The 23,847-nt window shown below is 33.7% G+C and overlaps 1 protein-coding gene across 3 annotated transcripts in view; it reads right to left on the reverse strand.

Annotated features, from left to right (window-relative positions):
• Positions 1-23,847, reverse strand: part of LOC146395468 (uncharacterized) — a 586,337-nt gene that overhangs the window by 278,899 nt on the left and 283,591 nt on the right. Inside the window, exon 4 of one of the 3 annotated variants that reach the window (XM_085001993.1) lies at positions 23,325-23,384. The exons of the other annotated variants lie outside the window; for them this stretch is intronic. The gene's annotated coding sequence lies outside the window, so the exon portion shown is untranslated. The remainder of the gene's footprint in view (positions 1-23,324; positions 23,385-23,847) is intronic. 3 annotated transcript variants of the gene reach the window in all.

Genomic DNA, 23,847 nt, shown 5'->3' on the forward strand with positions numbered 1-23,847 from the left:
ATGTATGACAATGAGCATATAATGTGGTAGCTTTTGTTCCAACCATATATCACATTTCTTAGAAGCAGCTGGATCAATAAGATGATAGAATGGTCTATCAAAGAAAGGTTCCGAAAAGATGCCAGCTCAGGGAAGTCAAAGGGCAGGGTTGCGGTGCCAGTCTCAATAATACAATATACATCCTAAACAATGGACAGTGATTAAAGTTTGAGAAAACTAGAGGTGAAAGTAAGAATGACCAAACTTATCATTAGATTTCTTCTGCCAGTGGACTTGAAATCAAAAGAAAGAATTACTATACTGGAAAATAAAACTGACCTTCATTGAGATGAAGAGCTAAGATGATCAATTTTCTGTAATGATGATTCTATAGAATCGAAGCAGGTCACTAGGTCTAGAATTTAGGGGATTAACTAGTGAGTTTCTGGTGCTAAGATCAAATAAGCAATTATAGCATTGACAACTGAAAAGAACAAGGCAACTGTGCTTTATTTCACCAGACAGGAAATCTAGGACAACTGTTATGCTGGCTGAGTATATGGAAGAGAAGGAAACAGGGTGGAAAGGAGATGAGCAGATTATCAATTTCTGCCTCAGGGGTAGTTATGTCCATGGATATGGTGGTTTACTCTCTAGTATTTTAGCATTTACAGAGCTTAAAGCCAGTTGCCTATTTTAAAAAGTCAGTAAAAGAGAGGGATTTTGATATGTTCAAGGGCAGAGTTAAAGGAGAATTCCCTGATGGTGCAACAGGTTAAGGATCCACTGTTGTCACTATTGTGGCTCAGGTTCCCACTGTGGCACAGGTTTGAACCCTGGCCCAGGAACTCTCACATGCCACAGAGGTGACCAAAAAACAAACAAACAAACAAAATGTAGAGTCAAAGAATGAGAGCCTCCAGACTCTTATTATTCATGATCACAGCCCTTTGGTTCACTTGTAATTTCAGATGTAATGGTGGTGGACATTTATCGGGGAGCACAAACTCATGTTTATTACTCAGAATTCAAAAGTTTCCTTTCTTTTTGTCCTCAGTGTCTTTCCCAGAGCCGGAAATATCTTCATGATAATGGTCCATAGATATAGTAAGGTCAATGCTCCAAGGCATTCTACAGACAATGGAAGATGGAAGTGGGTAAAAGCCTAGTCTCTGGCTTTGAATTCCTGGTAGAATCATGTTTCCATTCCCAGTGATATATATATATTATTATTATTATTTTTAATGGTTTCATCTGTGGCAAGTGGAGGTACCTTGGCCAGGGATTGAATCTCAGCTGCTGCTGCAACCTATATTGCAGCTGTGGCAATGCTGGGTCCTTTTTTAATTCTTTGTTCCAGGTCAGGATTGAACCAGTGTCTTGTGTCTCCGCAGTGACTGAGCTGAGGCAGTCAGATTCTTAACCCACTGTACTAGAGCAGGAACTCCCCATTCCCAGTGACTTTGATGACACACTCTTTATATGTTTTCCTTCCTTTTTTGTTTCTTTATTGCTTCTCCATTACTCACACTTCTTGGGAATATTTTCTAAGCAAACGATCTTCATCCAAATCCTTGTCTTAGATTTTTACTTTTGAGGAATGTAAATGAAAGTATCTGTGTTGTATACTGAAATATTTTCTAAGCACAGAAGAATACTTGACATGTAGCAAGCTTTAATCATATATTTGAAGAATAAATATTTTAAGTTATATAATTTAATACCAAAACTAGAATGGTTCTTACGGCTAAATAACAGAAGCATTTTGATTTATTTCAGAAATAAGACAGACAAAATTACTGGCATCCCTATCTTTCAATATTATTCTGGAATTAATAGTAATGTCAACTTTTAAAAAATCTTATTTTTCAGTGGTCTCTTGTTGATTTTGATCTCTTGTTATATAACCCTAAAATACAAATAACAAAATGTCATTAGTTCTCAGATCCTGCAGTCTTTGCTGGGCACAAAAGGATTCTGTTTCTGTTCCTCATGGTAACAGTTAAGGCTGGAATATCCAAGATAACTTCTCTATTCACATGTCTGATGCCCCAGAGGGAAAGGCAGAAACAGCTGATTATTAGTCAGGAACCTCTTCTCTTCCCATCTCTTTTCCTTTCTCTCTCTTTTCTCCTCTTCCTCCCCCTGTCTCCTCTCTCCTTCCCTCCCTTCCCTCTTTCTCAATGGCAGACTTTACTATGGGGTGGTTTGAATGGCCTAGCTCATAGCAAGAATAGTTAGATTTCTTACATGCACCTAATTTTCAGAATGGATAAAGCAAATGCTTCTTGGTGTAAGGAAGAGTATGCATATACAGAAAAGAAAAACCTGAAAGATGACTGTCTTTGAGTATTCTGCAAGAACTATCATTTAAAGAAGATATTTTGTTATTGCTTTTTAAAAACAAAAAAGGCAAAATTGAATCAAAAGAACATTTGTATAGTGGACAGATAAACAAGTTATATATATGTGTGTGTGTATATACATATATGTATTTGTGAATGGGCTTTATAAACATGAAACTAGATGGAAATATTACTGAATTAGACTTTGCTTTAAGCATAGTAGATGTACCACAACTCTTTAGTGTTATTTCTCTTTGAGCTGACATTACAGATTTTAAAAATTTCTTAAGAATCATATTTATAAAATCTCTGACAGAAATAGGAGACATCAGTGGAACGAAGATATTCACCAATTTCTCAGAAAAGTTGAATTAACTTAAGAAAAAATCCACTGCAGGATATCCCATATGAGAGAAATTCATAGGGATTTGAGAGTTCTATTTCACAGCAAAATTCTTCAATTTCAAGCACTATGGAGAATATGGAGAGAGGGATGGCTGGAAATCAAGGTGACTGATTTAAATAATAGCCAAAATTAAAGTCATACTTAGGATAAAACAAGAGAAACAACTGCAGAATCAATTTAACACACTGTTTTGATGGAGCTAGTACTTTTAAAGTGAATGAAGTCCTCCTGTACAGCACAGGGAACTATATCCAGTCTCTTGGGATAGAACATGATGGAAGATATTATGAGAAACAGAATATGTGTGTGTGTGTGTGTGTGTGTGTGTGTGTGTGTGTGAATGACTGGGTCACCATGGTATACAGCAAAAATTGATACAATGCTGTAAATCAACTATAGTCTAATAATAAAAAAAAGAAAAAAGAAAAAAAAGTGAATGTTGTTATCCCAGAAAAACACTCTTTTTATTTTATTTCAAATCAACTTTTCATTAAAATCTGTGACCATTGTACCAAACAGGGTTCTAGAAAAGAAAATGTTATATTTAATTAATAGTTCTTAGATCTCATTAATTTATAACAGTTATCCATTTTTCTTCCCATTTTTTTTTCATTTATTTGTCAGAGAATTGAGTATGTTTATAAACACAAGTGCTTTTCCACAGTCTGGAATATTCTTTTTACGTCATGTAACTTAACATATTTCCAGTCATCCATATTTCTGTTAACTGATAGTTTTGTAAAGACTTGATTAGATCCAAATATTTGCTTCTGTTTTTGTTGTTTTAATAAGCCAACTTATAAGACATTCTATATTGTATTGCAGCATATTGTTGGAAATTAAGATAACTCTGGCTTGGGTCACCAGTGTCAGAGAGTGAGACACGTGGACAAGGAGAAATCTCGACAAGGCTCTTTACATCTGCAGAAGGGCGCAGGAACTCCAAAAAGTGCATGCAGCAAACAAAGGGCCCTCCCCTATTTATCCCTAACTCAGGTGATGTACCTGTCCCCTTCCCATTGGTCAGGTCAGGGCGCACATTCTTCCTTGGCTAATTTGAAACAAATTGTTACTGGGAGAAGAGAGAAGCAGGGTGGGTTGCAGGAAGGTGTTTCAGCAGAAACCTGAGCTAAATGGAGTAACCAAGATTTCCTTTGATAGAAAAGACATTATGTTACTTTCCACAATATCAAAAAGCACAAACTTTTTATTTATTCCCTCCTCCAGTGATAATAAATTGATTAGTAGTTTCATGTAGTGTCACCGTGCCAACCTTTCAATGAGTGGTTAGGACAGCCATTGATGGATATGGGCTGAATTTATTAATTCATTAGCATTGAAATATGTTAATGTTCTAATTCTGGCATTTCTTCTGCATTTCTTATTTGTAATTTCTCTATAAAAATACCCCAAACATGCACTGGGAACTATATCTAGTCACTTATGATGGAGCATGATAATATGAGAAAAAATAATGTATATATGTATGTGTCACTGGTTTGACAGAACACTGTAAACCAGCTATAATGGAAAAAAAATAATAATCATTAAAAAAAATCCTCAACAACTATTTTGATAACCTGGAATAGAGAAAAGACAGGCAAATTCTTGATTATTTCTCAATTTTCAGAATAATGAGCTGGAACTCTAAGAAACTCTCAAAGGTCATATTTTATGAAGTGTTCACATTTATTATGAACTCATAAATAATTATATATTTATGTTTATTAAATTAACTATAGTTATTTTCCTTCCCTATGGTCAAATTTTTCCCTCTCTGTCAAATGAAAACCTGCTTTATATAGACTCATATGTCTTATGACAAATGCTCATATTTGTTGATAATTCTTTGCTCTCAAGCATGACAAGATATCACAAGGCATGAAGCTGCATCAGCAATCCTTCCAAGCAACTCTGGATTACTTCAATAAGAAATGATACTTGTGGACAACTCTCTGGAGAAATAGCAGTGATTACTTTACTGGGTTATTCCTTATTTCTAGGGTTTTTCAATAAACAAAACCAGTAAAATAACACATTTCTTAAAATTAGAGAAAACAAGGGATTCACTTAAATACATACTTCCAAAAATAAATTAACATTTGCAGACTCTTATTTAACTTCTTTTATTGTATATGTGTGTATTTTAACTCATGCAGACAATGTTGGTTCCTAATGATATTAACAAACACACACACAAATAAATACACATAAAGCTATGAAATCATACTAAAGGAAATAGTATTTAAAAAAAATATTATTGATCTCTCTTTCCTACTGTATTTCCTCCCTGATCCTAGAAGTAATTTTTATTGAGATTTCATATATCTTTCCATTGTTTCCTTTTAAAATTTTCATGCGTATTCATATATTTCTATATTTCCCCCCCGATACTCAAAAAGATAGCACATTATATATAGTTATATACACATAGCATTTTTCATTTAACAACCTTCTTTGGAGATAACTACTTAGCAAATTATAGAGTTCTTCATTTTACTTTCCAGTAGCAGAGCATTCTTCTGAGTGATTTTTCATAGTTTATTTGAACCAGTTTCCTAAGCAACATAATTTTCACAACCAGTTAAGCTAAGTGGCATTTAACTTGTTTCTGGTCTTTTAACCATTTCAAATAATGCTAAAATATATGACCTTGTCCATAAGTCATTTCATACCTTTTGCACATTGATCTTTGAATGGATTCCTAGAAATAGAATTGCTGGTTAAAAGGGTAAATTAAAGTGCAATTTTGGTAAATACTTCCAAATTCCCCCCAGTGATACCAATTTGAATTCCCCCCAAAAAAGAATAAATAAAATCTCTGTGATCTACAACTTGCCAAGTGAACATATACTCTAACTTTTGGATTTTTACCATTATGAGAGATAATGCATGGTATTCTTATGTTTTATTGATTTTTCTCTTATTATTTGTGAGGTATACATTCTTGTCAAGTGTATAAGAGCCATTGCATATTTGGGAGGTGGGAGAGACATTTAATATTCCTAGAATTTGCTTTTTTGTCCTCTTAGGCTCTTTTAAAATCAATTTTCAAAGCACTTCATAAATTTAGAAATCACTTTCTTTTAAATAAGGTGCAATTTTATTTTGAAGCTTTTCATTTGTCTTGTTTTCTTACAATGTTTTGATATGCAATGTTTAATATAATCAAATTTATAAATCTTTTTCATTAGTGTTTCTGAATTTTGAATATTTATTTGGTAACTTTTCCTACTCATTTGTTAGGCATTCATTCAAAATTCACTCATTTTTTTTCAAGTAATTGTATGATTTGATTCTTTTGTATTTGTATTTCTGGTTTACTTACTATGTATACGGATATAGATGTGAAAAATTGATCCAGTTTTTTTCCCCTCAAAATTTGTCCCAATACCAATGATTTCAGTCCTTGTTTTCACACTATTTTGAGATGTTTCATTAGTGTATAACCAATTTACAAATACACTTTGAATAATCCTGCATTTTCTATCTTATTTCATTGGTGTATCTGTCAGTTTATGTCTTGATACTAAATTGCTCTATGTAGACCTCGTTTAAAAGCTTCGTAGGAGTGGCTAATCCACATACTTTCCTGGGTTTCCTGATTATGCTTTTGAAAATGTCTTCTAACTTGAAAATACTTCTCTAGTTCTAAAACTTAAACTGATGATATTTAGTGGAATTGAATCAACTCATAAATTAACTTACAGATAATTAATATATTTATGAGGTTGAGCCTCCCTATCTAGAAACGTGGTGTATTTTTCTAACCCAGATGTACCACTGTGACATTTCAGATCATCAATTTATTTTTTTAATTCTATAAAGCCCTGAGTGACAGCTGGTGGTATAAATATGATACCTACAATGAAAGGCCATTAGATCTTTAAAAAATTAGCATCAATAACACTGTATTTTGAGAGAAATTAATTGATATCAAAAATAGCAAAATGTTACTGCAAACATGTGCCTCCATTCATAATCATTCAAATATCAATTGTGTGCCAAAACAAGAGTATTACTGGCTCAGGAAAGAAAATAATCATATTTACCTTTTATTTCTAAGTAAGTAAATAAAGATATGTCTTAGACACAAAAAGGTGACTAAGTTCATCAGAAAAGTTCAGTTAAAAGAAGTAATAAAATAATAGCTCCATAGCTAGTGTAGATAACAAATTGATACAGAAAAAATAGTGAGAAGGTTAAAGTTGGATGGTCTTATGCATCTAGTGATAATTTAACACCTACAAGAAGAATGAAAAGAGAGGAAAGATTATGAGTAAGGAGGTGGGGAAGAGCACTAACCTATTTTGAACAACTGATGAAATGTGATAAAAGTTAAACTACTGCATCTAAATGCCAAAGACATTTTCCAAACAATGTTCATTAGATGATTTGAAAATGAACTGACTGATTTTGTGTGATGGTGCAAAATATAATAAAACAATATTCAATTTTTGCTTATTTATTTTCTATTCTCAGGATAAAGCAATGACAACACATGTAAAAAACAAATAGAAAAGGCAACATTTAAATATATTGAGAATGTAAATGTAATGGTAAGGCTGACATATTTGCTGGCAGAGGGTGACAGAAAAAGTAACTGGGAATATGAGGCTTCTCCGGGCCTTATCACATTACCTTATCAAGGGTTAAATGTCAGAATTCAAGGATAATGAAGCAGGGTGTTTGTTTATAAATTATTGCTCAAAAAAAGAATTAAAATTACACATATTGATAAAATTTATGACGAGAAGATGGAGAAGGGAGATTGTTTCTCAGCTAAATTCCTCATCTTTGAATTAGGGAAGAAATTAAATGCAGTCTTGTTTTTTAAAACAAAAATAATGATATAAGAATGTATTTTAGAATTCTGTAACAAAAATTATGTACCTAAAGCATAAATGATGACCAAAAGAAAGAGTGGTATACAATTGGGAAGAAAAAGGATGAAGGATAGTGTTAGAGATTGTTACAGAAATAGGAGTGTGTTAATAGAAGACAAGTAAAAGTATTCATGGGAACGTTTGAGGATCGATGTTTTTAGCGTATTTGTTGGTATATTAGCCATGGAGAGTGAGGGAAAAAGGAGAAAACTGATCCTGATTTTAGCACCTCAGTAAATCAGTGATTTGGTGGGGAAGTTGGAGGACTAAACAGATTTGAAGGAAGGTTACATGATCAGTTATAAACAGGTTTATATGGAGACCATGCAACAATCCACTTTCAAGTATTCAAGGTAAAATTTAGCTATGTATGGTCTAAATTTGAGAAAGTAGATCTAGAATGTGGATAAAACTGAATGTCAGGTGCATGTTGATGGATTAATATTCATAAAGAACAATGTGTAGACAATAGATCAGTTTTGAGAAAACTTCATATTTAGAAATAAGATAAAGACAGACGCCTTGGAAAGACACTAATAAGAGAAAGCCAGAATTGAACAAGGGTTTCAAGGAAGTCACAGGAAGAATTTTCTTTTATCACTTTAATTTGGTCATATTTGAGACCCCAGTGCTTGAGAGACATTAAAAGTGAGGGGAATATGAAATAAAAGGTAAACAATTTGAGTGGTATGACAAATGAAGAGATGTGTTGCTTACCTATGGCTAGATATTTTAAAGAATTTGTCTATACAACTAAATATTAAGTTATAGAATCTATCAATATTTATATAGTGAGGTTCTCTTAATTTTTGATATTGGCTATTTGAGTGGTCTTTTTTTTTTTCCTTTGTCATTATCACCAGCAGTTTATCATCTTATGAAATTTTTTGTGTATAATTTGCTAATTTGCAGAAACTCTCTACATAGTTGCTTATTCTCCTGCACCACACAACTTCAGCAAATACCTGGAAGGGAAAACCAGCTATGGCAGGCTGTTCCTATCCAACTCCTTCAATCAAGATCTTATCCTTCCTAGGATACAATTTTATCTCTCTATCTTTATTCAGCCACACAATGCTCTGCTGATCTATTTACTCCCCCTTCAGCTCTCTTCCTGGACAAAATTTTAATTCTTAACATCTTGCATTGTGCCATGGCTGGGTAAACGACAGCAGAGAAACTAAAGTTTCAAAAAGTCAATGTTAACTTAAGGACAATTCAGTCAGCAAAAAAGTTCAATCTCAAAAGGTTACAAACTGTTTAATCCATTTTACATAACATTTTTGAAATTTTAAAGAATTCTAGAGATTAATGTTTGCCAGAGTTTAGGTATAGAGGTGGGTGGGTGGAAAGTTGTAGTAATAAAAGTGAAAAAAGAGGGAGCCTTCTGTTAATGGAGTAACTTTGTATCTTGATTTTTGTATTTCATATACTATAAAATTACATAGGACTATATGTACATATTTTTGTTTACCAATGATTTCATGTAAATATGTGAAATCTGAATAATCTCTGCATATTGTACTAATGACAATTGTGTATTGTATTGATTCCTTTGATTGCTGAAGGTTGTTAGTTTCATGTAGTCCCAGTTGTCTATGCTTGCTTTTTTTTTGCCTGGGCTTTTGGTATAACATCCATGAAAATAGTATGGGGGTTCCTCAAAAATTAAAATAGAACTGTCATATAAGCCAGTAATCTCACTCCTAGGTATAATTCCAAAAGAACTGAAATCAAGATTCTTGAAGAGATATTTACTTTGCATATTCATTGCAATATTATTAACAGTTGCCAAGATATATAAACAACCAGAATGGTTTTTGAGAGGAAAATGGATTAAAATGTGATATAACCATATAATGCAATATTATTCAGCCTTAAAAAGGAGGAAATCTTATTATTTGTGACAACATGGATGAACCTGAAAGACATACTAAGCTGAAAAAAAAAAAAAAATCAGTTATGGTGGAGTTCCCACTGTGGTGCAGTGGGAAGGTATCCGACTAATAACCATGAAGTTGCAGGGTTCGATCCCCGGCTTCACTCAGTGGGTTAAGAATTCAGTGTATGCCTGTGGTGTAGGTGGTAGACACGGCTCAGATCCTGAGTTGCTGTGGCATAGGCTGGCAGCTGCAGCTCTGATTCGATCCCTAGCCTGGAAACCTTCATATGCCACAGGTGCGGCCCTAAAAAGAAAAAAAGAAAAAAGAAAAAAAAAATCAGCTATGGGAGGACAAATGTTGCATGATTCCACTTATATGACATATCTAAAATAGTCAAACTTACAGAAGCAGAATGCAGAATGGTGGTTGGCAGAAGATGTATGGGGGATAATAAAATGTTGCTTAATTGTATAAAGTCATTATACAGTAAGAAGTTATATGGTGTTGTTCACTTGAAATTTTATTTACAGAGTAGATCTCATGTTATGTGTTCTTACTACACACAAAAACACACACACCAAAAAGCAAAGGGAACTTTTGGATGCGACAAATATGTTTATTACCTTGACTGTGGTGATAGTATAGAGGGTTATGTAAATTTGCAAACTTATCGAATTGTTCTAATCAAATATATGCATTTTTATAGATTTCAATAATCCTGTAAATTTTTTTAAAATTGAAATTAAAAAAATAAAACTTAAAATTAAAAAATTATCCTCATCTCTCTCATATACGTATTTTTTAATTTGGCTTTGCTGGTTGTTTTTAGCAAAATCATTGTTTCAATCATACCTAGATATGGAAGTCACTTTTATTTAATTTAATAGCTTTTATCTGTCTATGAAAATCCACAATATTGTCTTTGATTATTGAAAAAAAATCTCTGTATTTTTAAATTGTATCCAATGTAGCATAATTATATAATTTACTGGGCCTACTGTGGGTCGGTCCATTTTTGTTTTGTCTGTCTTCTACCTCTCTGTCTGTCTATCTATCATCTATCTTTCACAATCACCATCATCTATCTTCAATCCTATTTTGTAAATTAGATAAAATGAAGACATGTTGTGAGACTGAATGAGAGTGACTTTCTTGAGAGCATTCATTCTAAACTGGTCATTATCCTTGAAAAGAGGTGGAAATATTTTATTAGATATTACAATGATTTGTGGCTCTTGAAATGTCAACCCTAACCAAAAAAACCTTAATTGCATAAGAGGAGTGTGACTAGCAAAATATATGTCCAAAAAAGCTCTTTAGCAGGATGATAATGAAGAAAAAAACTCTAAGAAAAACACTGCTCTTGAGAATAACTGCTTCCTAATGTCAGACAGAAAGTTGGAAGAGGGTTCTTAAAATGTGGTTGGGCAATCCATGGGGATCCAGATAACTGTCAGGAGGTCCACTGTGTAAAAATGATTTTCACAATAATAATAAGATGTTATTTAATATTTTTACACTCATTTTCTCCTGAGTGCATAGTGACATTTCCCTGAAGTTACATGTCATGTTATACCACAACAGATCAAATACAGAAGCAAACGTTAGAGTGGTCTATTATTACACCAGACTAGAGATATTTCCACAAATATAAAACAATACAATGCCTCATATTTATGGTTTTTTGAAGATATCTTTTTCATCAGTCATGTTATTTATATAAAAATGTTTCAGTTTTTATTGCATGTAAATAAATAAATTACTACATCAATGTTATGTTGTAATTTCTAATATTATAAATATCAATAAATATTATGCCATAGGTGCGGCCATAAAAAATTTAAAAATATATGTATATAAGCAAAACTCTTTGGAATCCTCAATGTATATAAATCATATAAGCAATAGTCATTGGAGCCCTTGATAATGTTTAAGAGTATAAAAAGCATCCTGATTCTCAGAAGCATAAAAGTCACTGACTTAGAGTTCCAATTCCAGACTAAAGTCAAGAATGCTAGTCTACTGAAGCCAGGCTTAAAATTTGAGGAAGGATGCTCTATTTCAAGATACATTAATTTCTATACTGTAGCCTCTCAGAGTTCCAATTGAAAGTTGAGGAAGCTCAGCAAGACACTTTCTCTTTGGGGAACCTGGAACCTGATCTAAATTTTTGCCCTGATAAATTTGCCAAAATATCTTTTTACTACTCACTGTGTCAGTCATTGCTTTTGAATTTGAATATGTTGATCTTACTTTCTCGGGTTCTCTCTATCTAGATCTTAGTCTCAGGATTTTTCATTTTTGTTTAGTTTGTATTATAAATAATGCAGTTTCACAACAAAAGTAATCTGTTTTTATACTTTGACATAACACATTTTACTTGAAAAAATATAATTGAATTATAGATACTAATTTGGAAAATACTTTATGAATTTATTCATCTGAAAAAAATTTATGTCATGGAAACTTCTGTTTTCTACTAGAAAAGTCTTTAATATGAGCAAAACAACAGTAAGAAAAATGTAGACACTGTTATAAAACTTTTATATGAATAGTATCATATAATTTTCCAGAAGTATTTTAACACCATTCTACAGGTTAAAAAAAATGTGAAATGTGAAAATGTTTCCCTTCGTTTTGTCCTCCCTTCTCTGCCCATGGATACCTCCTTTCTTCTCAGGGTCTACTATTAAGTTCTACTCTTCTTTTTTTTGGGGGGGGGCTTTCTAGGGCCACACCTATGGCATAAGGAAGTTTCCAGGCGAGGGGTCAAATTGGACCTGCAGCTGCTGGCTTACACCACAGCTACAGCAACTCAGGATCTGAGTCAATTCTGCGACCTACACCATGTTTGCAACAATGCCGGACCTTAACCCAATGAGTGAGACCAGGGATTGAACTTCTGTCCTCATGGATACTAGTCAGGGGTTTGTTACTGCTGAGCCACAACAAAAACTCCAAGTTCTACTATTCTTAAGTAATAATTACCTGTCACACTGGCATACTTCCTTTCCTTAATAAAAACTTAAATATACATATGAACTTATTTTCTCAATGCCAGCAAATTTCTGTTGAAAGATAAACATATGGATAAATGATGGCTTGATAATTTGATGCCTTAATTATTTACTCATTTGATATACTTTAGGAATACTAGGTCCAAGTCAATGAGATTGGGACTCTATGAATATGTTAAGAAAAAAATAATCAAAATGAGATAATGTATATGAAAGTGTCCTTATCACACCATGTATGTAAGCTGCTAAGTGAGGTTTATCCATTGAAGTTAAACAATATTTCCCTAATAACATACATAGAGATGTGTTCCAGCATCATAAAAGGAGTTCTTTTTAAATGAAGTAATGATAATAGTATAGAAATCAAAGGTTAAATATTTCAAATGTAAATAAGGAATTATTTATAAACAGGAGAGAGAGATGAGATAAGGAAGGGCTGACGACTTTTAAAACTCTTTTCTCAACCATTAATGCATCCAATATACACTTGTGAGAAGAATAGAGGATTCCTGTAAATAGGGGAAGCTTATTAAAAGAGCAGCAACTTTGGAGGTTCAATAAAAATGATAAATATTTATATTTAACAAATGTTAAATATTATATAAGCTACACATCAATAATTATTATAATCATGGCATGTATCATGAGTAAGACTATGTATAAATATCTTTTTTAAAAAACTGAATGAGTATATTTTCAAAGGGATAAAAGTAATATACAACATATTACAGTATGTATTTCATGCTGATGTATAATTAGTTTTAGGTATTTTTCCTAAATTTGTTTTGTTTTTCCATGCCAGCCATAGTTTAAGCATTGTGTGACAACTTTTCTTTTTTTTTTTTTTTTTTTGTCTTTATGTCTTTTTAGGTCCTCACCCATGGCAAATGGAGGTTCCCAAGCTAGGGATCTATTTGGAGCTGTAGCTGCCAGCCTACGCCACAGCCACAGCAACACGGGATCAGAACCGCATATGCAAGCTACACCACAGTTCATGGCAACCTCGGATCTTTAACCCACTGAGCCACTGAGCAAGGCCAGGGATTGAATTCGTAACTTCATGGTTACTAATCGGGTTCATTAACCGCTGAGCCACTATGGGAACTCCAACTTTTCATTTTTTAAAAAATTTTTTTATTACTCAATGAATTTATTGCATTTATAGTTGTACAATGATCATCACAATCCAATTTTATAGGATTTCCATCACACAACCCAAGTGCATCCTCCCACCCCCCAAACTGTCCCCTTTGGAAACCATAAGTTTTTCAAAGACTGTGTGAGTCAGTATCTGTTCTACAAAGAAGTTCATTCTGTCCTTTTTTCAGATTCCACATGTCAGTGATAGCATTTGATGCTGGTGTCTCATTGTATGATAGACTTCATTTAGCATGATAATTTCTAGGTCCATTCCATGTTGCTAAAAATGCCAGTATTTCATTCTTTAGTGGTTGAGTAATATTCCATTGAGTATATGTACCACTTCTTCTTGATCCACTCTCTGTCGATGGACATTTAGGTTGTTTCCATGTCTTGGCTACAGAGTGCTGCAATGAACACTGGAGTACATGTGTCTTTGCAAGTCATGGGTTTCTCTGGATAGATGCTCAGGAGTAGGATTGCTGGATCAAATGGTAATTCTATTTTTCGTTTTCTGAGGAGTCTCCACACTGTTTTCCACAGAGGTTGCACCAATTGACAATCCCACCAACAGTGTCATAGGGTTCCTTTTTCTCCACACCCTCTCTAGCACTTCTTGTTTGTAGACTTTTGGATGATGGCCATTCTGGCTGGTGGAAGGTGGTACCTCATCGTGGTTTTGATTTGCATTTCTCTAATCATGAGTGATGTTGCACATCTTTTCATGTGTTTTTTGGCCATCTGTATGTCTTCTTTGGAGAACTGTCTCTTTAGATCGTCTGCCCATTTAGGGATGGGGCTGTTTGTTTTTTTGGTATGGAGCTGCAGAAGGTGTTTATACATTTTGGAGATGAATCCCTTGTCAGTTGATTCACTTGCAAAGATGTTCTCCCATTCTGTGGGTTGTCTTTTCGTTTTGCTTAGGGTTTCCTTTGCTGTGCAGAACCTTTTGGGTTTAATTAGGTCCCATTTTTTTATTTTTGTTTTTATTGTCATGACTCTAAGAGGTGGATCTGAGAAGATGTTGCTATTGTTTATGTCAGAGAGTTTTTTCCTCTAAGAGTTTTATAGTGTCTGGTCTTATATCTAGGTCTTTAATCCATTTAGAGTTTATTTTTGTGTATGGTGTTAGGGAGTGTTCTAATTTCATTCTTTTCCATGTGGCTGTGCAGTTTTCCCAGCACCACTTATTGAACAGGTTGTATTTTCAATGAATTTGGCAAAGTTGCAGGATACAAAATCAATACACAGAAATCAACGGCATTTCTATATACTAACAATGAAAGATCAGAAAGAGAAATTAGGGAAGCAATCCCGTTTACCATTGCATCCAAAAGAATAAAATGCCTAGGAGTAAACCTACTAAAGAGACAAAAGACCTGTACTCTGAAAATTACAAGACACTGATGAAAGAAATCAAAGATGACACAAATAGATGGAAAGACATACTATGCTCTTGGATTGGAAGAGTTAATATTATCAAAATGACTCTACTACTGAAGGCAATCTACAGATTTAATGCAATCCCTATCAAATTACCAAGGACATTTTTCACAGAACTCAAACAAAATATTTTAAAGTTTGTTTGGAAGCACAAAAGACCTAGAATAGCCAAAGATATCCTGAAAAAGAAAAATGGAGCTGGAGGAATCAGGTTCCTTGACTTCAGACTCTACTACAAAGCAACAGTCATCAAAATTGTATGGTACTGGCACAAAGACAGAAATCTAGATCAGTGGAACAGGATAGAAAGCCCAGAATTCAACCCACGCACCTCCAGCCAACTAATCTATGACAAAGGAGGCAACTTTTCATTGTAAATACAAATCTCCTAAGTTGAATTTTCTTAAAGATATTTTTCTTTGGAATTGTTAATTCTGCTTTGTATTCATCTAGTATACATTTCTATAAAGTAAGGGAAGGAAAGCTAAAAAATTTGTCTAGGGACTAAATTTTCTTAGCATATGTACTCTAGATGAATTTATAACTGATAATTAATAGTAGTGGAAATGTAAATAATACAATAATTTCCAGTTAAAAGTTTAACGAATTTCTATTACAATATTTCTTTATGCAAAATTAGGTTAGATTTTAATGTACCTTACATTATTTTTGCATCTAAATTCAAAGTATACTCTAATAATTAGGGCTATATTTTACTATTTTTTATACACATCTCTTTCAAATATTTTATTTTCCTAATAAATAATCAAATAGTTATATACCTTTTATTCTGAGCAATTCATAAAGCCAATACCACTTGCTTATTTATTTATACTGAAAAAATATTATGCTTATATTTATACTATTTATTCTCAGTTTGCATCAACCCTCCTTGGCCTTAACATCCAGAAGGCTGATCTCAATGCTATTGAGCCATCTTGCCCTTTAGATCTAATTATGCTCAGCTAAGGAGAGACACAGAAGAGAAATCAGAGACTGTGGTACCCTGATCCTCTCTTACCTGGGCCACCATTTATCGGTAGCTGCTCCTTATATATAATGCTACAGTGGTTGTTTTAGGCCTCTACTAACCATCACTTCTAATAGGTTGTGGACAGCTTCATTCAGGCCTAAGGGCGATGACTTCTCTTCTTCGTTTGTCTTTATTAGCCTTAATGCTATGTTTTCTTAACCTTCCCATATCTTGTGCAGAATACTTTCACGAAACTATCTTCAGTTACCTCCTTTTCTGAATGTGTCATCTGTTTTTTGCTTGGATGCTGACATTTTCAACTTATTGTTGGAAACACTGAGTTTCAAGTTATATAGTAATATTGTACCATCTAAAGGAATCTCAGGTCAGTCAGAAATTTGGAATTAAATACTACTTTGAAAATAATAATTAGTTATGAAATACATTAAATATCTTGCAAAAGTAAAGAAAATTTGAATGTTATCAGTAAAATCATATATAGGTAATTAAACATTTATTTAAAAATTAAAGCAAAAAATACAATAAAAATTAAAGCAAAATAGCAAAGAAAGAATTCAAGCAAAGAAATGTATGTGTATGTCTTAGAATTATAGCTGAATAAATAAAAAATTTGTTAAAAAGAAATGACAATCATTCAGGTATTTATTTCCTTATCTCTGTTAAGTCAGTTTAATGTTGTAACATGATTCCATTGCATCAGTCACCTATACAGCTCCTCCTGACTGCAAACAACCATAACACAACTGAGAAGCCTAAGCCTCTCTTCCATCCCTATCCTTTCTTCTTTTCCTTTCTTTTTTTTTTTTTTTTTTCTTTTTCTTTTTTTGGTTTTCAGAGCTATGGCTGCCAGTCTACACCACAAACAGCAACATGGGATCTGAGCCACATTTGCATCTTCTCTGGATCCTTAACCTACTGAGGCCTGGGATCCAATCCATATCCTCATGAATACTAGTCAGGTTCTTAATTTGCTGAGCCACAATGAGAATGCCACCATTTTTCTTTTAATATAATACAACCTATCTTCCACATTTCTGGACACTATTTTTTAGTCTATTTCATTGGATTATATTCCTTTTAATACTAAGTTTGTGTTCTGTAGTTTCTCTTTTGTGAAGCCTTTTGCTTCTACAGTAACTATTGCTTCTCTTTCCTCGGCTTTACTATATCCTTTTGATACTGTCCTTGGCTAATCCATTTTAGTGAATATTTCCCAAACCGAACTACGTCTATCCCAATGATCTATGGTGTGATCCACAGGTTACACAAAGTTAGCTTCCTAGGGCTGTTGTAACAAAGCACCGAAAACTGGGTGGATTAAAATAACAAATTTATTATCTCAGTGTTCTGCAAGCCCCAAATCAAGATGTCAGTAGGATCATGTTCTCTCTGAGGGCTCTGGGAGAGAATTAGTCCTTGCTTTTCTTAGTTTCTGATGTTTGTTGGCAATATCCCTGATTTGTGGACATACTGCTCCAGTTACACGGCCATCTCCTTCCTGTGTGTCTTCACACTGTCTTCCCTCTTTCTGTGTCCAAATTCCCCCCCCTTTTATTTTTTTTATTTTTTTGGTCTTTTTGTCTTTTTGTTGTTGTTGTTGCTATTTCTTGGGCCGCTCCCGCGGCATATGGAGGTTCCCAGGCTAGGGGTTGAATCGCAGCTGTAGCCACCGGCCTACGCCAGAGCCACAGCAACGCGGGATCCGAGCCGCGTCTGCAACCTACACCACAGCTCACGGCAACGCCGGATCGTGAACCCACTGAGCAAGGGCAGGGACCGAACCCGCAACCTCATGGTTCCTAGTCGGATTCGTTAACCACTGCGCCACGACAGGAACTCCCCCCCCCCCCCCTTTTAAAATGACAGTCTTATAGGATTAGGGCCCACTCTAATGGCCTCATTTTCTGCAAAGATACTATTTTCAAATAAGGTCACATTCTTCTGAGTTAGAAATTTTGGGGAGACACAATTCAATTCATAACACAAAGCTGTAGCACAAACATGACACATTTTCCTAAAGATGTGGGAAGCTGGAAGTTTGGGTTGAGGGAGGGATGTGGTTTCAGTTGTTTAAAACAGTTTTGTCATATACATGTACATTCAAAATAAGCTGAAACCTATCTTACATGTAGGACAGTTATGCCCCTCACCCCCCCATAAGCATAGGAAATAACATAAAATGAATGAGCATAACGTCATAACCTATATTTTGCTTTTTTGAAGTGAATTTTGCCTATAATACCAATCATTTCACGATCAACTGCCTAATTTATATTTTAGAAGCTGATTTAAAGTTTATCTAGGCTTTTGGAAATTATTTTTTATTTCAAAATTACTGAAGATACAACTGATAAAAACATAATTTATAGTAAATAACTTTCAATATCTTACAACATATCAAAGATCTATTTTTGATAATTTTGCTCTTTTTTTTACTTTGACTATTTGAACAGATGCTTCAAAATGTGCTTCCATTCCTGCAGATTATATGCTTTAATTTTTACCACAGTAGGGACTCCTCATAGGCATTCAAATTCTATCTCATAATTTACTACTTGATGGTTTCTTTAGTTTTAGTGAGTTTTAAGTGACTATGGTATAATTATAGAACTTACTACTTTAAAACAATTAGAGAAACGGGGAGGTTTTACCGCAAAGTTCTTCACTGTAGGTTACCTAGTTACTTAGGCAGGCAGACAAATATGCATAGCCTTCCTGGGAAATAGTTGATTTATTATCACACCTCAGGGCCTAAAGGCTTTTGGAAGTGTGCCAAATGTTACTCTTGTGGCTTAAAAGAATTAATTTGGTTTCCTAAATTTTCTTCTTAGCAAGAAGTTGGGGGAGTTCACGTTGTGGCTCAGTGGTTAACAAATCCGACTAGGAACCATGAGGTTGCAGGTTTGATCCCTGGTCTTTCTCAGTGGGTTAAGGATCCGGCATTGCCATGAGCTGTGGTGTAGGTTGCAGATGTGCCTCGGATCCCGCATTGCTGTGGCTCTGGCATAGGCCAGCAGCTATGGCTCTGATTAGACCTCTAGCCTGGGAACCTCCATATGCTTTGAGAAGGGCCCAAGAAATGGCAAAAAGACAAATTAAAAAAAAAAAAAAAAAAAGAAGTTGGGGAAAGCAGATAACTTCCATCTGTTCTTTAGACACTTTTAGTCCAATATAGATATTTAGATGTTGAGACACAAATATTAATGCGGTTCCTGACAATTTTTTTTATCTTTATTTCTTAAAACATTAAGATAATTATATGAAGGACTGCAATGGTTAGAAAAAAGTTAGGGATGGTATTTCCCTTCTTGAGAGTTTTAAAATATGCAATTCTGAGATGACGTAAATATTTATTGTTAATGGGAAAAGAAAGGAAGTAGACTTCTCAAGTTAATTTCCAGAAAAATAATTTCCTGATATATGACAGTGTTACATTTTGGTTATCTAACCCATAAGCACAGTCTCCAAAATATATTTACTTGTGAAAATAAACATAAAATAAGCCTACACTCTAAGTTCTAATTTTAAATTAACACTCAGTTAAAATGCTTTTGATTATATATTTTTCTGTTTACTAAGTAATAGTATATGAGTACAGCACAAAGGAAAAAATAAAACTATGTAATAATATTGAGCAATTTCAAACACATGGAAAGCAGGGGAACAAACCATGCATTTAAAATATTCAGAATTCTCTGCAGTGTTCATTCATCTGAGCAGCCACAGCCCTTGAACTCTAATGATGAAGCAGGTGACCAACTTCTAGGAATACTAATCTTTAATCAACCCATATTTGAAGCATGAAATTCTTACCCTAGGAAGGTGATTAGTTAATTTAATGGGAATATGATTGTAAATGGAAATATGTATAGAAGAATAATTTAGAATACTGCATCTGCTACTGCTCTTGCAATTTGAGAGTAAAATGTCTCTTTATCTGGAACTTATGTAATTATTTTTTCAACAAAATAATTCCAAAAGATCAAATAGGAAATGTCTCTTTAGGTGCCCTTTATAGAAGCAAAATTATTGTGACTCAATTGTCTTCATATTTTTCAGATTTTAAGTCATGATTTAAGATGTTTCATAAATATTCCTTTACTATTAATGAACTGAAACAAAGCTGAGAAGACTCCCATTAAGTATATGATCTAATAATAAATATATTTGAGTAACAGAATAACCCAAATGCCAGAAAAAAAAATAAATAAGTCACTTTTATTACCACCCGTATAAGACTATCTCTAGAAAAAAAAGACTATCTGTTTTACAGTATGTATTCAGAATTTATTTTAATGTCAAACATTAGATACAAATTACAAAATCTGTAATTTAACATTTTGAGAGTTAGATGCTTCCTGTCTTCATAGATTTTATAGTATGGGAAATCTTTGCTGTCTGATTTGATCCTCCCACCTTTTTTTTTGTCTTTTGTCTTTTTAGAGCTGCATCTGCAGCATACGGAGGGTCCCAGGCTAGGGGTCAAATAGCTACAGCTATCAGCCTATGCCACAGCCACAGCAACACAGGATCCGAGCCATGTCTGCGACCTACACCACAGCTCACAGCAATGCCAGATACTTAACCCACTGAGCAAGGTCAGGGATGGAACCCACGTCCTCATGGATACTAGTCAGGTTCGCTAACCACGGAGCCACAACGGGAACTCCAGATTCCATTTAACTGTAAGATTTCCACACATTTTGTACCCTACTATATTTCAGGAAAAATTTTAATTCCGTGAATGAAAGAGATGACATTAATTCTTCTTACAAACATTTACTATAAAAATGTTCTTCCACTTGTAGGCAACTATCCCTACAACTATCCCAGATCTTTTTCTCTTCCAGAACGAAATATGATAGATATATGCTGCAAATTTGGGAAGTTAATGTTTTGACATTTAAATATGGAAAAAATTAAACTGTTATGAAATCTATGCAGTAAATCTGATCTAGTGAAACTATTGAGCTGTTTAAAGTACATTATTTATATTCTTATAATTCTTTAATATCTTGAAACTGTTGTTTTTCATTGTTGTAGAAAATGGTGCACTTTTACAGTTCATTACTCTTGTCTTTGATTATTTTATTTTGCTAATTAATAAAATTTTAAGGTATTATTGCCTTTCATTTCATTTTAATTTCTAAAAATAATTTATTAAGCCATTTATATAAGTGTAAAATTATATGCCAAAATTATATTTAGAAGAGACTTGTATTAAAGTATTAAAGCGACATTACAGTGTGTTTCTGTGAATCTTTTCAAACTATTGCCATTCATTATATTTCATGAACAACATATACTGACGTTTTCAATTCATATTTTAAAGGTGATTGATTGTTTATGGAAGTTTTCAGAGGCTTTTGATGCTGTAAGAAAAAAAAATAATAACTGGGTCCTAATACCAACTTTTAAATTAAAGTCAACACCTTACTGCTGAGAAACAAATAGGAAGCCATTGGCAAAGGAAAAATAATAACAGGTTTGAAATTAGAAATGAGTCATGTTCTTGTAACTATGTGTTCAAAAGGTAACATATTTTGTTTTATAAATCACCTTCAACTAATAAAAATATGTGGCTTTATAACAGTAAAACATAAATTATGTTGCTGACATCCAGTATGCTAATATTAGAAAAATTTGAGTTGCTTGTACTGCATATCTGATTAAAAAGTAAAATCAATTTACTTCGCTTACTGTGACTAAATTTAATCATGGTATGTTTTTACACTTTTTGGCAATCATTATATACCATTTATAATCATATATATTCATTTATATATGTTTTATATATTTATTTAATATTTACTTCTAGTGTTGAGAAGACTACTGTGAGATTTCCTTCACTTTTACTTGAGTGGCTGTGTACACATTTGCATGTGTGAAAGACTGAGAGTATATAAATATGTGTATACTAGAGACAATTGAAGAACATAATCAAACTGAAAAGAAATTGGAGTTTTTTGAATGAGTAAATGATTAAAAAAAGAGTCTTAAGAAGTAGCCAAGGAACAAATGCCCTATAAACAACTGGGGAGAACCTGTTATGGAAAGGCCAGATTATGCTCTATTCCCTTCCAAACTGGAGCTAAAGAAATCTATATATCTTCTAGTAACATTACAAAAAAGAAAATTAAGGCATATATACCAATCTTTTAAGGACTTAGGAATCAATAAATATCACCCTTCCTAAAGTTTCTGTGATGTTCCAAATCTATATGCAAAAAATCCACAAACAAAAAAAAGAAACGGAAAGAGAGACTATAAGATTAATAAATAAGTATTCAAAATCTCAACTTGAACAAGTTAACCATTCCAAAAAAGAAGGCATCGTCAGCCATTGCTATTATTGTTTGACCAAACCCCATTCTTAAGTGTAATTTCTATGGCTCAGGTATTTAGTCTTACTACTCACTAAGAGTCTGGTAATACATGAGTTTGGGGATACATAGTGGTGAGGCCACATCATAAAACAGAGGGTTCTTTACCTAAATTTTATCCCCAAAAGACACATATAAATGTACAACATATGACCTCAACTTTTTCTCACTCCCCATCGAGACACATGCAGTTTGCATATAAGTCCACAAAGGAAAAATTACAGAATTTCTAAGAACATAACCTTATGAAATAAAGTTAAGTTAAAATTAGATTTGGGTAAAGAAGCAACAGTCCCTCACTTTCATCAGGAGAGAGAAATGTTTGATGTTTTTGAGGTTTTCAACAGTGACCTGAATTTGTCTGTACTTAGTCAAGATTATGATGCAGTCTTGTTTTCCATCTCCCTTCATCATGATCCCAGAGGATCTTATCTGATGTTGGTGTCCTGTGAGATTATTTTTGAGAACACCATGTGTGGCCATGTCAGTCTGGCTCCTTGTGACACAGAGTCCTAGATGTTAGTGTTCGGAAAGCTCCTACGTCAGGGCTGTTATTCTCTTGCTCAAAATACATCTTCTTAGCATTAGTTACACTATAACATAGCAACAATTTCCTTTTTTTCTCAACCAAATAAGAAAATTTAATGACTTTTTTTTTTAAACAAATAACTGGATAATTTATCTATTGATTAGAAAGCAGTCTACAAGTGATATTCAGAAATGATATCATTAATGGCCTGAACCTAGCCAGAACACAGATTGGGACTTGAACCCACATGCCAGGACTTGAACCCAACCAAAACCCAGATTGGGACTTGAATCCACAAATTTAAATCAGAATTACTTACCCAGTGTTTGGACTTAACTGAGGTTCAGGTTCTTTATGTCTCTGAGCAGGAGGAAGTCAGCTAGAGACAAAGTGAAAGGCAAGAAATAGATTTATTAAGACAGGATGCTTCTGAGAGATATAAGTGGACAGGCAAGGAGGCTCTTGCCCAAAGGAATCTGTGGGCTACAATTTTCATCACCCAAGGGGAGTAGGGGTGGAAAAAGGCCTCCTTTTCCTCTTTCTTAGAGTAGTAGCTCCTCCTTGGTATCCAATCATGTTGCTTATTCAAATCAGGAAAAGGGTGGTCCTCAAACTCTTGCCCTTGGTCTGAATCTGAAAGCAGGCCTCATTCCATTCCCCACCCAATGACCTGAGGCAAATTCCATGCCTCCACTAGTCAAGAAAGGCTGCTCTGTTCTGATGGCTTTCTTCCTTCCCTTTTTTTTTTTTTTGAGATTCTATTTTTATTTTCTTTTTTAAAAAATTTTTAATTAATTAATGATGTTTTTGTCTTCTTTCCTTCTTTTTTAAATGAATTTTAT

Source organism: Sus scrofa, chromosome 16 (assembly GCF_054392235.1).
Source record: "Sus scrofa isolate SSC_HxYL_T2T_F1_AM1 chromosome 16, Sscrofa_HxYL_maternal_Yorkshire_Landrace_v2.0, whole genome shotgun sequence".
Classification (NCBI taxonomy): Eukaryota; Metazoa; Chordata; class Mammalia; order Artiodactyla; family Suidae; genus Sus; species Sus scrofa.